The sequence below is a fragment of the Puma concolor genome, chromosome C2, assembly GCF_028749965.1.
Source record: "Puma concolor isolate L17-30 chromosome C2, mPumCon1.1.hap2, whole genome shotgun sequence".
NCBI classification, from domain to species: domain Eukaryota; kingdom Metazoa; phylum Chordata; class Mammalia; order Carnivora; family Felidae; genus Puma; species Puma concolor.
In genome coordinates, this window is record NC_141675.1 from 35,394,986 (window position 1) to 35,409,348 (window position 14,363).

At 47.5% G+C, this 14,363-nt stretch overlaps 1 protein-coding gene across 1 annotated transcript in view; it reads right to left on the reverse strand.

Moving 5' to 3' along the window:
• The window catches only part of NMNAT3 (nicotinamide nucleotide adenylyltransferase 3), a 114,717-nt gene that overhangs the window by 80,204 nt on the left and 20,150 nt on the right, over positions 1-14,363 (reverse strand). The gene's annotated exons all lie outside the window — the stretch shown is intronic.

A 14,363-nucleotide genomic window follows, 5' to 3' on the forward strand; every position in this document is an offset into this window, starting at 1 on the left:
TTAACCCACAAAAGAATTTAAAGAGACCAAAGAGGCTTTGGGAGGTAGGCAGGGAGGTGGGGATGGAGCTATAACTTTATATTAAAAGCCTGTCTGAATTAATTGAATTTTTAAAAAGCCATGTGCATGTATTATTTTGATGGCAAAAGTAACAGTGTTTAGTCTAATCTTTTGGGAAACAGTGCTTCACTGTATTTCCTTTCCCCTTGGCAGCCTGGGTCAGTGGTGGGCACTTTGGTATGTTTTTAACCCTCCTCACTGACTTAGAAAGTGACAAAAATCAGCCACATTCAGGGCTCTCTCGATCTCACTTCTTTCAATGGATTTGTTATTTTTTAAACTCTAGCCGTTAACATCCAAGATTCTTTACGAGAAGATGGACTGGACTGGCACACACATCACTTCTTCCGTTTCTGGTAGGGAAGGTCCTCCTACGCACCACCCTCTGTTTGAACCCAGGCAGCCAACATCTCCCCATGCTCATTCTCCCGGGCCACTTCTGTGCGCTCGCAGACCTCTGCGCAGGGAAGTGCGTGCTCTACCTGCCTGGTCTACACTCTCAAATCGCTGTCCTAATGTCTCGATAATATATTAACAGGCAGTGGCCAAAGGGAGTTCTGCTGAAATAGGCAGTAGTTTGGGCCATTTTGGACAAAATCCTAGATTGCACACGATAATGCTGAGCGATGCAGTTTAATTTATGAGCATGCAGGTCTGCTGTGAAATTGGGAAATGGAAGTATAAGACATTAGCATTCACATGGCAAGGGTAGGGCCAAGTCCAAAACTGTAATATGCCTTTCACAGGGAGGACTGGAGAGTCTGAAAGAGCAGCCATGCTCTGTCAGTTAAATGTGTGCTCACGAACCTCATCCTTGTATTTTAATGCCACCAACCACCTGTGCTTCTCCAGGCCTTATGCCCTTCATATTGCCCCACACCCTCCATTGTTTTTAACAACAGTAGAACACTCGTCCGCACCTCTTCTGGACAGCTTTAAAAGATGAATTTCATGGTCTGGATATGCTTTGATCTGCAGGCAGGAAGGTAGAACAGACGGCTTCCCAACTTCATTGTAGCCAGGGCATACAAACTATTATACAGTGAAATATTTCCAAATTAAAAAGGGACGACAGGCACGTTTGTAACTTAACTCACAGCAGTTGTACATGTGGCTCAAGCCATGTATTCTCCAGTGAAAGGAGCTCATGAGTTAGAGATTTTGTCTGACCCTGACTTTCTCACCCATTTCTCAGTGCACAGAACAAAATAACATCTATTTCTGCCTTCTTAGGAATGAAAATGCACCCTTCTAAAGAGTCCACAGGAAACATCAAGCGTGCTCCAGCAGTTAAAGTATATTGGAAAACAGGTTGGATATCCCATTGCAACAGGCTGAATAATGTCCTTCAAAGAAATCAGTTCCTCATCCCTGGAATCCGCAGATGTTGCCTTATTTGGGAAAGGGTCTTTGCAGATGTGATTAAGGATCTTGGGGAGATTATCCTGGATCATCTAGAGGGCCCCGAGTGCAATCACATGGAACGTTCTGAGGGAGGGAAAGGGAGGTCTGAACACACACAGACAAGGCCCTGCGAAGAAGGAGCAGAGAGAAACCTGGAGATGCTGGCCTTGAAGACTGGACTGATGTAGCCACAGGCCAAGGAAAGACGGCAGCCACCAGAAGCTGGAAGAGGCAAGGAACAGATCCCCCCGGAAATGGATTCTCTCTGAAGGGAATGTGGCCTTGCTGACGTCTGGATTTGGGGCTGGGAAACTTCTGATTGTGGCCTCCGGACCTGTGAGAGAATACATTTCTGCTGTTTTAAACCACCAAGTCTGTGGATTTGGCACAGCAGCCCTAGAAAATTAACACAACCACAGAGGGGCCAGAGGGGAGGCTTTCAGTGTTTACAAAAAAAAAAAAAAAAACAAAAAAACAAAAAAAAAAACCCCAAAACCCATCCCAAATACCCTATGGTTCTTTTAATGGTATTTAGAAGAATTCAACTTCCTGCCTCCAGCTAGCGGGGCATGAGAGTGTTGGAACTGAGGGCAGTCAGGTCCATGAAGCACAGGCTAAGAAAAGCCTGGGTCCCTGGGGACAGCTCCAGGCAATGTCCCTTCCTGAAGCAGGATGCTAAGTACATGAAGAAAACATGTCTAGTTCTTAGAGCAAAAATGTGAATAGGTAAGTGTGAAGAGGGTACCGAGGATTTAAGAGATTTCCGATAAATTAACCTCATAGCTCAGACAGGGCTGCGTGGGTATGTGTACGTGTCAGGGGAGTGCATCTTTAAACAAATGCAATGTAATTATTAATAAACATGGCCAGATGCCTGCAAGCATATGTTACAAGGCTGCTCTCTGAGGGTTTCTGTAATAGTGAAAAATTAGAGACCCAAATGTCTACCATCGGGGGAATGGTTAAGTCTCATACGATACTATGCCACTATTAAAGAGCAACATAATTCTACATACACTGACATTAGCGGTTATGAATGAGTAAATGTTGGGTAAAAAAAAGGCAAGTTGAAGATAGTATTTCGGTATTATCTCATTTGGGTTAAACAAAGCTATCTATGTTATTGTAATATAGAGAAATACTATAGAATAGAAACACTTCTGTATCCACCTGATGGGTACACTGCAAACAAGTCGTCACCTCTGAGGAAAGGGGAGGGTTGTTGGGGGGACAAAGTGGAATGGGCATCTTCATACGAATGAGCTTCTTCCTTCAGCGTGTTCTCCTTTCGTGGTCTTAAGAAAGAAATGATGGACATGTAATAGCGATACCCTATGAGAACCTTGTCTAGTATAGTGTCAGGTAAACAGTGGGGCCCTCGGGAACTGAGTGCCTGAGGAGGACTGTGCAGCAGGTGGTCTTTGGAGAATAGCTGGGGCTTCTGGAAGCTGCTGGTAAGCCAGCTAATGTTGCAGGGCTCGAGGCAAAATCCTTGGCTTTTCTACGAAGCTCCCTAGTGGTGCTGCCATGTTTTTATTTAAAGGAAGAAAGAAAGGCACAGGCAGTAGACCAAAGTCCCAGGCAAGTGTGTCTTTTGTCTCTTCCACAGGAGTGGGGCCAAGCCACTGTTCACCAACTCAGTGGTTTACATCAAAGCCAAGGGAAATGTGTCTTTTGAACACTTTCTTGGAGAAATTCTGCACAAGGCTGTTTCTAAAGGTTTTCTTACCTCCTGGAAGGGTAGTTTTCTCACCAGGTGAGCATGCAGTCCCTGTGCTTGCTATGGAGCACGGCCCTCAATAGGGTGTGCTGGTGAGCTGTCCGTCAAGATAGGAATCCCTGTGCCTTGGAAAAGGACCCTTGTAGCCTCCCTCCTCAGAAGACACCCCAAAGAACACCCCAGTCACCCTTCATCACATACGAAGGCAGAGCTCTTAGATCCAGAGTCTCCCAGTTAGTCGTCTGTTGGAAATGCTGCTTTGGATTAATGTATAGTCAGGCTGACCAATTATGCACCAAAAAGGTGTTAATACAGCTAGGGGAAATATGCACTGATCTCACACTATTCAAGTCGGGGTACTGAAGACATGAACGGGAGTGCGTCTCAGGACCCCAGAGCAAAGAGGAACATTCCAGACAAGAAATGACAAGCACAATTCTCTTTTGGATAAAAGCAGGGGTGTGCCACCTCTATCTCAAGCACATGCTACAGGAGCACAGTGCTTTGAAGGTGATAGTCCCTACAAATACTTTTTAAGTGATGGCTCTTAGTGAAATTACTGCTTTCGGTGCAATGAAAGGACCCAATCCTCCTCCTCCTCCACATAGCATGAAGTAGTTATTTTTCAAGGTATGTTTCTCCAAGATTTGCCACAATATCTTTAAAAGTCATGACATTTTTATGATTCCTTATTACAAATTTCAAGAAAGACTTTCGTCTCCTGTATTTTAAAGAAATTGTCACCAAAACAAAGAGTGGAAGCTGGATTTTTTCCTTAAGCAGAGGGAATGCTGTATCTAGACGGCCTGTGCTTCATCAAAATATTGAACCCTGTTGGTTTTGTGCTTCCATTTGCAGAATGTTGACATCTGGCCAACCCCCCATTTTTATAACTGAGGAAAGTGAGGACTGGAGAGGTGAATTTGCTTATTCAATGTCACACGGGAAGGTAGTAACAGAGCTAGAATCAGAGCTTGGGCTGAGACTTCTATCACCATGTGACAGTGCCTTATAAATCAAGCTGTTTGGTTATGGAGATTTTTAAGTTTTATCCAAGGAATGGGTCATGACACACAAGTTCCATCGCTAGGCCTAATGAGACAGGCACCGCGGGACAAGTGCGGGGGAAGAAGAAGATAATAAGTTCAGGGAAATAAAGCTGGAAAGGACCTGGAGCGATTCTTTTACTCCCATTTTCCTTCCTTGAGGCAGAAGTCGCTGACATCATTCCAGGGGAGAAGTATCTTATTTCTAAAAGCCTTCAGGGAAGATTTCATAAGTTCAGCTAACAAAAAGGAATATCTGATTTCCTCTCAACAGCAGGATCCAAGAAGTAATCACAGAAAACCAATGCACAATCTTTTACATTAAAAAAAAAAAAAAAAAAACAAAAAAAAAAACATAAAATGCTGGGGGCACCTGCGTGGCTCAGTCAGATGAGCATCTGACTTGATTTTGGCTCAGGTTATGATCCCAGGGTTATGAGATCAAGACCCATGTCGAGCTCTGTTCTGAGCATGAAGCCTGCTTGGGATTCTCTCTCTCTATCCCTCTGCCCCTCTCCCCCATATGCACCCATTTTCCCTCTAAAAACAAATTAAAAATAAAAAAACAAAACAAACAAAAACACGAAACGCTCCTCACCCCAATACCCCAGAAGTGATTATTTAAAATCACCTTCCAATTTAGTCCTACTTGAACATTTCTATTGTGAAAGCAAAAAATTTTGGAAAATAAGAGCATGGAGATGTCGTGAAACCTTGACAATCATTTTTGTAGGAATTTGTAAGAACGTAGGAGACTCACTCGGGCCTGGTTGTATGAAGAACTTTGACAGAAATGATAATATATAGAGGCCTGCAGAACACAGAACATTTATCACAAAAAGCTTCTGAGTTAGAGACCATATAATGGCTCCTACTGTATGACTGTCACCTCTAAGGTTTGTACAAATTCCATTTTTTTGCAAAGCAGTTCTTATAGCAAGTCTTAGATCAAGAAAGTACATTTCTAAGTAATGGGAAGGGGGGGAAAAGAAAAACAAAATAGGTTAAAAACTCCACCAATGATTCCACATATATTCCTGCCAAATGATCCAAAAGCTGGAGGTTATCCTGAGAGGAGGAAGTCTGCCTACCATCTGTGACATTAAGAGAGGGAATGCTGGGGCGCCTGGGTGGCGCAGCCGGTTAAGCGTCCGACTTCAGCCAGGTCACGATCTCGCGGTCCCTGAGTTCGAGCCCCGCGTCAGGCTCTGGGCTGATGGCTCAGAGCCTGGAGCCTGTTTCCGATTCTGTGTCTTCCTCTCTCTCTGCCCCTCCCCCGTTCATGCTCTGTCTCTCTCGGTCCCAAAAATAAATAAACATTGGAAAAAAAAAAATTTAAAAAAAAAAAAAAAAAAAAAGAGAGGGAATGCTAATAACGTGTGGCACCTTACCTGAAGACGATACTGCTGACCTACTGACAACAGCTTTGAACTGCTTTCTGATCAGTGATTATAGGATGCCGGACTCTTAAGAATCAAAGCATGCACCTCAAAGGCAGCTGCTGGAGATAAGGTGGCCCACGGGTGCGGGCTGTCTGGGGAGCTGGCAGGTCTGAGGGCAGCGACCACCAAAATCCTGGGCTCAAGGGCTCAGGCTCTGGACAAGGATGCAAAACGGCCGTCCTTAATTTCGCTCCCGACCCAACCATCCCCCGAATGGCCTGTCAAGCTTCTCCCAGCCATGCCTCAGTGCGCCTGTTCCAGGCCTTTCTCCTCTGCTGTTCCAAAGCAAGTGTGTCTCTGAATGCCCCCAGCCCATCCCTCCCCGGGTGTTCAGGAATCACCCATCGGCCTGGGGGCCCATATCCTCCATTCTTCACAGGAGAATGTATCTGGGGCCCACTCCTGCGTCTATGTCCAGCCCTCGCCTTCCACCCAGCGCCAGCCCAGAGAGGGAAAGGTCTCGACGGTCCTCATCTAGAGCTCTGAAAGCCCGGGCTGGAGGAAATGCTAGGAGGAACCGTGAAGACTGGCACCATGGGCTCTACCCCAGCCAGCCAGTGCCCAGACCAGGCGTGGGGCCACAGAGAGATCCAGCACAGAGAAATCCACAGAGAGATCCAGCCCACGGCTGCTGGAAGAGCCACATGAGTCAACAGCTGTAACGCCCACAGAATGCAGGGGGACCCAGAAGTGAGGCTAAAAGGCTCTGAGTGCAGGAGCCAAGGAAAGCACCTGAGCGGGACAATTGTTATTACTAACCATTTATGGGAGCACAGTTGCACGTTGCTTTACACAGGTTATTTCAATTAGATGCTGCTATTCCCCCGTTGCAGATGAGGAGACTGGGGCTGGAAAAGTGAACTAATGTGTTCAAGGTTACCCAGCAAGGAGGAGCAAGCTGCAATTTGTCCCCATGCCACAGGCTCTCAAGCTGTCTCACCTGGGTGTGCACAAGGTGACCACAGCACTTCTCGTTTCTGCAAGGGACTGTGAGCACAAGCTTGGGGGGTGGCACAGCTGGGATTCCCAGGTCCCCAATAGCATAATGTTAAAGTGGGACTGCAAAACTCTGAAAACCAAATTAAATTCACTCTAATTTTGAAAGCAAAAGCGAACCAATGCCCAGCAGCCTCTTTTCCTAGGAAAGGGGATAGAGGTCCAATAAATCTCTAGCCCTTCCCACCCTAGAGAGAGGCAGGGAATCACTGTGGAACAAAATGCAGCTTTGCTTCTCCAAGAGCAAACAGCCTTGGCTGTAACTCTGGAAGTCCACAACCAAGCGCAATGAAAGAAAAACCTGAGCTTGAGGTGCCTAACCAGTGGCATGCAAATTCACTCAAGAGAGGATTAAAAAGAATTCAAAGTACAAAATGAGTTTCATGATAAGCAGTTTTCCCCTGTTTTACTGAAACAATAGAGGTGTTAAAGGAACAGATGTTTCCAGGGGGGAATAAATGCCAGACCTGCCAGTTTAAGGAATCACTGCTTCATACATGTCACCATATTGGTGTTATTCTGTCTGTTCCATTTTATAAAAATACCTATGCTTGGATTAAAAAGTTCCTAAGAGATGGTCCCGTAAAGAAAATGAGACTTAGGGATAAGTTTAAAAACTGTCGATGCAAAAAATCTCACACTTTCCAATGAGTCCTGGAATAATGCAAAAAGTAAGTGATAGTGTTGAAAACCTCATAATAATAATAAAGAAACCTGTTTAATTCAAAAATAATAGAAAACCATAAAATGCTCAGAAACTATAAAATGCTCATTGCAATTGAAGCCATTATTTTCGGAGCAATCAAACAGATCATTTACCAGTGGTTCCTTGGTTACCATTTTCCTGAATCAGAATCCTGTGTGCAGTAAGGAAAGGTTGCATTTCAGAGCCAGAAACCCTTTCTCCTTCTGTGTCCACTCCCATGCCAGAGTGATCTTTTCAGCCTGCCCTCTCCCTCTGCTCCCTTCCTCGCCTCCGCTCCCTGAGGTGAGTTTCTGGCCTCTGTCTGGGGCCTGGCACACGGGTACCCCCGTTTACCACCTCCTTATGGTTTCTCCACAAGAGTGGCTCCTCAACTGTGTCGATGGCACCATGGGGTGGAACCTCCAGGGCCTGGCTGCCGTCCCAGCACCCAAGCACCTCCCTGGTTGGCTTTTCCTCCTCGATGCCTGAGACCAACACGCTTGTTCTAAGCATGTACACAGAAGGCGCTTAATAAAGGGTTGCTGAATAAATGATGCAGGCATCTGGCCAGGAGCCACTTGCTTCCTTCCCTTCCTTGGAGCTCTTCTCTCCACCTGAAATGTCCCCATCCCCCTCAGTTTATCCATATCACCTTCTCCGATTTTCCATAAATGAACAGCACCATCATCCAGTCAGTTGTGTGATAGTGATTCTGGCCCCCTTTAAAGAAAGGGAGCCCTAAAATTCATGTGTCACTGAATCCTATACACTCTACTTGCTCCTTCTCTGACCTCTCTTCTCCTCCATTCCCTCTGTAATGCCTCACTCTGGCCTTCCTCCCATCGAAACTCCTCACAGAGGTGTCCTGATCCCCACTCCCTGGTTTAGCCTCTCCTGAACGCACACCTGAGCTCATCCCTCCTCTGCTCCCCTCTGTCCTCAGGCTAGAGCCCAAGCTGTTGACAAGGCAGAGATGTGGCCCCAGAAGGCTCAGCTCTCAGCCATCAGTCCCTAACCCCTCCCCACCCACCCCCCGCCCCCAGCAGCCACCTGGCACCCAGCTGCCACAGAAGACCTCTTACCCACCCCTGGCTGGCTGGTGGAGCAGAAAGCAATGATCAAAGCAGGGAGTCCATCAAAAAATGTCTAAGTGAGCTTTAGCTTTAAATTAAACCTATACAAGTAAGTGATTTGATGCAGGGCTGTGGCTTTGTTTTGGGGACCGGGATTGGAGCTTTCAAAAACCCCATCCATCGGTGACAATTTCCCATTCCAGGTTCTCTTAGATGGCGAGGGCACCTGAAGATGCACAGGAAGAACACGGGGATGGAATTGGTCTTGACTTTCAGATTCCCCTGCCCTCGAGACCACCACTCCTATAGTCCAGTTCTTTCCCCAACACCCCAAGGGGGTGGGGGTGGGGGAGAAGCCACTTTTACCTTTTTAAATCTCTTCAAAGCATTCATTCCTCAAAAACAAAAAAACCCAAAAAATCCTATTCTTTCCTTTTATATGCACAATCCATCAGTTTATGTAATATTCAATGATTTCTAAAGTTATGTATACTTCTTAAGTACAACAGGCACAAACACATTTGGGAGGAAACACAGCTGACCAGTCCATGCAGCACGTGCACCCGGTCTGCGTGGTCAGGTGCGGATGTGGGCAGGTGAGCACATGACCGCGCATGCCCGCCACCCCCACTGGATTACCAACTCCAGGCCTGGAGAGCCGGCTCAGCTCGATTCGTCTATGACCTCTGTGCCTGGCACAGGACTGGAGAATAATCTGGCCTTGGGAAACGGTGAATGGAGAAATGAGCCTCCTCACCAACCAGCCTTTCCCCAGCTCCAGAAACTCCTCTAGCAAATCCAGGCTGCCAGATACCTCTCCTCCTTCCTTGGACTCACTGCCTGCCCATCACACAGTCACCAACATGTCCTAACTCAGATCCAGACGCAGAGGACCAGGGGCACTCTCCAGTCCAGTCCAGCCTCACAGTTCTCAGGTCAGGGAGATGGAGACAAGCTAAGAGATCTGGTCAAGGGCAGGTGTGACCAGCACTTTTCCAACCTCCCAGTTTGGACTCCTGTCCTCTTTTGTCCCTGAGTCCCAGGAGCTGGCAGAGTACATGGCACACACAGAGTCCTGTGATGGTACAGCCAGAGGCCAAGGATGGCTCTGAAACATCCCCACTCTAAGTGCGTGTCTTAAGGTGAGACGCTTAGGCTAGGAATCATACCTACTCCCTACCTCCCCAGGTCTTGGGGCATGAGAGGTACCTGATTAGCTTAAAAGCAAGCCTTCGGCAAGTTAACCTGCAGATAAAAATAAAGTCATCCTCCAATCAGGCGGCTAATTTAAATGTAAACCTTTCACTCCTACTGACCCATGTGTCTGGAACGGACTCAGAATAAGCGTGATGATGAGAAACCCAGCAGCTGGCAGACGCGCCCGCTCACAAGGCAGAGAGAGCTGGACTCCGGGTTACAGAGTGAGGGCGTAAATGGAAATAAACTTGCTTCCTGGGCTCACAGACATTTCATTAAAAAGGCTGACCTCCTTTTCGTGCTGAAAGCATTTGTGTGGCCTTCAGTACTTCCAATTTCATCACAGAAATAAGATGCAAAGCAGTGAACACACTGCTGTCCTGACTGTGGCACAGAGGCACGCGGGATGTAAGGCAGAAGCAAAACCACGACGTCTCTCGGGCCAGTTTTACTGTTGACTTGAAAACTGGCCTTGGGGCGCCTGGGTGGCGCAGTCGGTTAAGCGTCCGACTTCAGCCAGGTCACGATCTTGCGGTCCGTGAGTTCGAGCCCCGCGTCGGGCTCTGGGCTGATGGCTCGGAGCCTGGAGCCTGTTTCCGATTCTGTGTCTCCCTCTCTCTCTGCCCCTCCCCCGTTCATACTCTGTCTCTCTCTGTCCCAAAAAAAATAAATAAAAACGTTGAAAACTGGCCGGGCCTACCTCATGATCCACCCCTTCATTCATCACAAAAATGAACATGCACAGAGAGGATCCAAATATTCCAGATGTCTGGAGAATGTATTATAGGATTTATTTTATCAACGACTATGTGATAACTGTGCCTTTTTAAAAAAATTTTTTAACGCTTATTCATTTTTGAGAGACAGAGAGACAGAGTACAAGTGGAGGAGGGGCAGAGAGAGAGGGAGACACAGAATCTGAAGCAGGATCCAGGCTCTGAGCTGTCAGCACAGAGCCCAATGTGGGGCTCGAACCCACGAACTGCAAGACCATGACCTGAGCTGAAGTCGAATGCTTAACCAACTGAGCCATCCAGGTGCCCCAACTGTGCTTTTTAAAGACAAACTATGAAACTGTTCCAAAGTCCACTGCCATTAATAATCCCTTCGTGCAGCAAACATCAGTCAGCACCTACTATGTGTCAGATACTATGCCAGGAACCAGGGAAACAGCAGGATAAGCTACCTTCTACCTAGAGGGTTCACCTATCTTTGTCGGGGACTGACAGGCTAACCAGTGTTCACAACCCAGTGTGGTAAGAACTGGCATAGATAAAAACAGAGGGAGCCTGTGTGCACAGAGGAGCCCTCCAGCCCAGCCAGGTTGAGGGAAGCAGGCAATAGGCGTATAGAAAGGTTTCAGGAGGAAGTAACAGGTGTTTAGGGTTTTAAAGGATGAATAGGGGCTAGGCAAGTAAATGAGTTGGGGAGATTTAACAGCATCCGCAAAGCCTGAGAATATGGGAGGCCATGGGGCATGGTGGGGCTGCAAGAGGGTCAACAGAGTAGCCAAGGTTGGGGGGCGTGACAAGGTTCTCCACCATCAGGTTGCCAAGGGGCTTGCATTCTGTGCTGACAAGATCAAACTTGATCCTGATGGTGGTGGCCCCTACGTGATTTTACAAAGTGATCAAATCCACAAGTGGTTACCTGAGGGAGGGTCCCCTCAACAGCACTCAGGGACGTCTTCCTTTCTGCGCTGCTCTTGAGGCAACAGAGCTTAAAAGCCTCATTAGCAGGCAGGTCTCCAACGAACAACTAAGCCTCTTCCTCTTCCATAATGCCCTCTTTGAGGCCACAGCTCCTTTCAACTGCGTTCTAATTTCAAAAGAAGTGATAAACATATGCTCATGTTTCCATTTACAAGTTTTTGATTATCAGCCTGCCATTGTAGCTGCAAATTACCCATTTTCTATTATAATTATTTTTACTTCTCTAGATGAAGAAGGAAACGAAGCACTTTTCAATTACTAAAGTGCCTGAGCCACAGAGGGAGGGAAGACTTAAGCACAACGCTGCATTTTTTGCCAACGGCAATACAACAGCAAGAGTCTGAAAAATGAAACGCAAGCCCGCGGGCTGTGTCAGACCTAAGCCTTCCAGATAGGTACATTTGCTCACCATGGTCAGTTTACCTAAAGCTGTGGCAAACCAGGGAAGAGCTCAGCGGAACAGCTGCCGCCAGGGCTCTCTGGCGCAACTCCTTGAGGACAGGATGCTTTAGGGGACAGACATGTCCCCTGCACTCTTGGGTGCTAACGCTTGCTTTTTCTGCTTCAAGGAGGAAGTTTTCGAAGATGGGCTGTCCCTAGTCAGATGCACCCAAGTAACTATGGTCATACTTGGTTGGAATTCTACAGGGATCCAGCCACACTCACTGGCCTTGCAGACCCCTCTCCTAAACCAGATAGAGCACAGGGCCATGTCTGGCTGTCTTTCTGTCCTGCCCAGGGCTGGCTACGGGGTGAGGAAGAGTCTTGAGAATGTACTGGAGGCAGTGAATTCAGGTCACTAACTGACACAAAGAGGATGCTAGCATGCAGAGTTGCATGCCTACTGGCAGCTTAATGTCCCATTTAATTGGCATGTAACATTCACTGACAGAGTAGCATGTAAATGAGAATGCCACTGTGGCTTTGTAGCTTTGAAGGTGCTGTTGGTGACTTTTAAAAGCACAGCTTGCATGAGCTAAAGAGCTTTAATACTGGGGTGATTTGCTCACCAAGAAACCGTGCCAGGGGTGCCTGGGTGGCTCAGTTGGTTGGGCGTCCGACTTCGGCTCAGGTCATGATCTCATGGTTCGTGAGTTCAAGCCCCGCGTTGGGCTCTGTGCTGACAGCTCAGAGCCTGGAGCCTGCTTTGGATTCTGCGCCTCCCTCTCTCCCTGCCCCCTGCTCCCCCAAGTTCATGCTCTGTCTCTCTCTGTCTCTCAAACATTAAAAAAAGAAAGAAAGAAACTAGGCCAATCATCCAAATTCCTAACATCTTCCATGTGCAACTGCGCTCAGTCCTGGGGACAAGCTCCTGGAGGACACAGTCCCTGTTCTCAAGGCACCCCCTCTAGGTTGGGAGGGGGGAGGGGCGGTCAGGCATGGAAAAAAAAAACAAGCAGCTACTTAAATGTTCAAAATGCCATTTGTGGTCAAAGCAAAAACTCTTATTGCAGCTGGGGAAGTTCTAAATATTGCTCTCTGTTCACATTTTAAACCCTCATGGATGACAATAATAAATCACTATCACAGTAAATCAATAGTAACAGTGAAAATAGCTAAAAGTTACTGTGTCAGGCACTTTTTAAATTTTTTAAAAATGTTTTTATTTATTTTTGCGACAGAGAGAGACACAGCATAAGCAGGGGAGAGGCAGAGAGAGAGGGAGATACAGAATCTGAAGCAGGCTCCAGGCTCTGAGCTGTCAGCACAGAGCCCGACGTGGGGCTCGAACTCACAGACTGTGAGATCATGAGCTGAGCTGAAGTCAGAGGCTTAACCGACTGAGCCACCCAGGCGCCCCTATCAGGCACTTTTTATGCACTAGGCACTTTTTAGGTCTACTAACTTCTATTTTGTCAGCACATATACTGTGCCTGTTACTACAATGTCTTTTGTGTTATCTTTAATCTTTGCCAACACTGCGCAGAGAAGTATTATCCTTTTGTTTCTGATGGGGACAGTGTAGCCTGGGGCTCTGAAGCTCAGCGCTTGGCCAACGATGATGCGGCACTAGGAAAAAAGGAACCAGAACAAGCTCCTGTCTGATCACAAAGGCCGGGTCATTTCACATCCCACTACCTTTAAGGCGCAGAAACCCAGAGGGGCTTCCAGGCTAGCCCCAGACTCTTTGGTATTCAAGATGAGCTCATTCACTTTTGCAGGAAACAACAGATGTAATCAGCATATTAACCATCCTTTAGACATCAATCATAAATTCTTCCCTCAAGAGTAAATTGCTCTCCTCCTCTCTGTGTACCTCAAGATCCTTGCATGAGTAAGGACAGGTAAGGGCAGATTAAAGTGCAGGTACCCTTTTGGGATGAGCACTAGGTGTTGTATGGAAACCAATTTGACAATAAATTTCATAAAAAAAAAAAAAAAAAAAAAAAAATAAAGTGCAGGTACCTGTCCCTCAATAGCAAAGGAAAGGGGACTTCCACTCAAAGTTGAGCAGGCGTGCATCACGGGGCTGTGTGTGCGCAGTGGGGAGTGTGCCGTGGCTGTTGCGGGTGTTGCATGGGTGTCACACAGGAACATGTGCTATAGACGGTGTTGTGGGGGCTTGTGGCGGGGAGGCTGCCGTGGGGGTAGGTCTGCGGCGTGCCTCAGGGGGAGGTGTGCTGTGGATGTGGCGGGGGGAGTCAAGTGTAGGTGACGGAGGGGCTGTGCTGCATAGTGTGTGGTGGGAATCCTGTCGTGGGGGATGTTTCCAGGGCATTATGCGGCAGGGGTTTATTATGGGATGGGCCATGAGGGTATACTGTGGGGGTTTGCTGTGAGGGTGCGACCTGGGGGTGGTGTTAGAGTTGTGCTGTGGGATATACGGTGGCTGGGGGAAGTTGTGGAACTGTGTCATGGGTGTGTTGGGGGTGGGGAGGATCCAGCAGGTCCCTGGTCAGTGCTGTGGGGCACCCTACAGAGCCCGCTGCCGGGTCTGAGAAGGCTGCCCTCGCCACTGCACCTGCCTGATCCCCCATGGGGAGCTCATGCCCCAGCACTCCACCTTTCCCCCCTCCCCGCCACAACT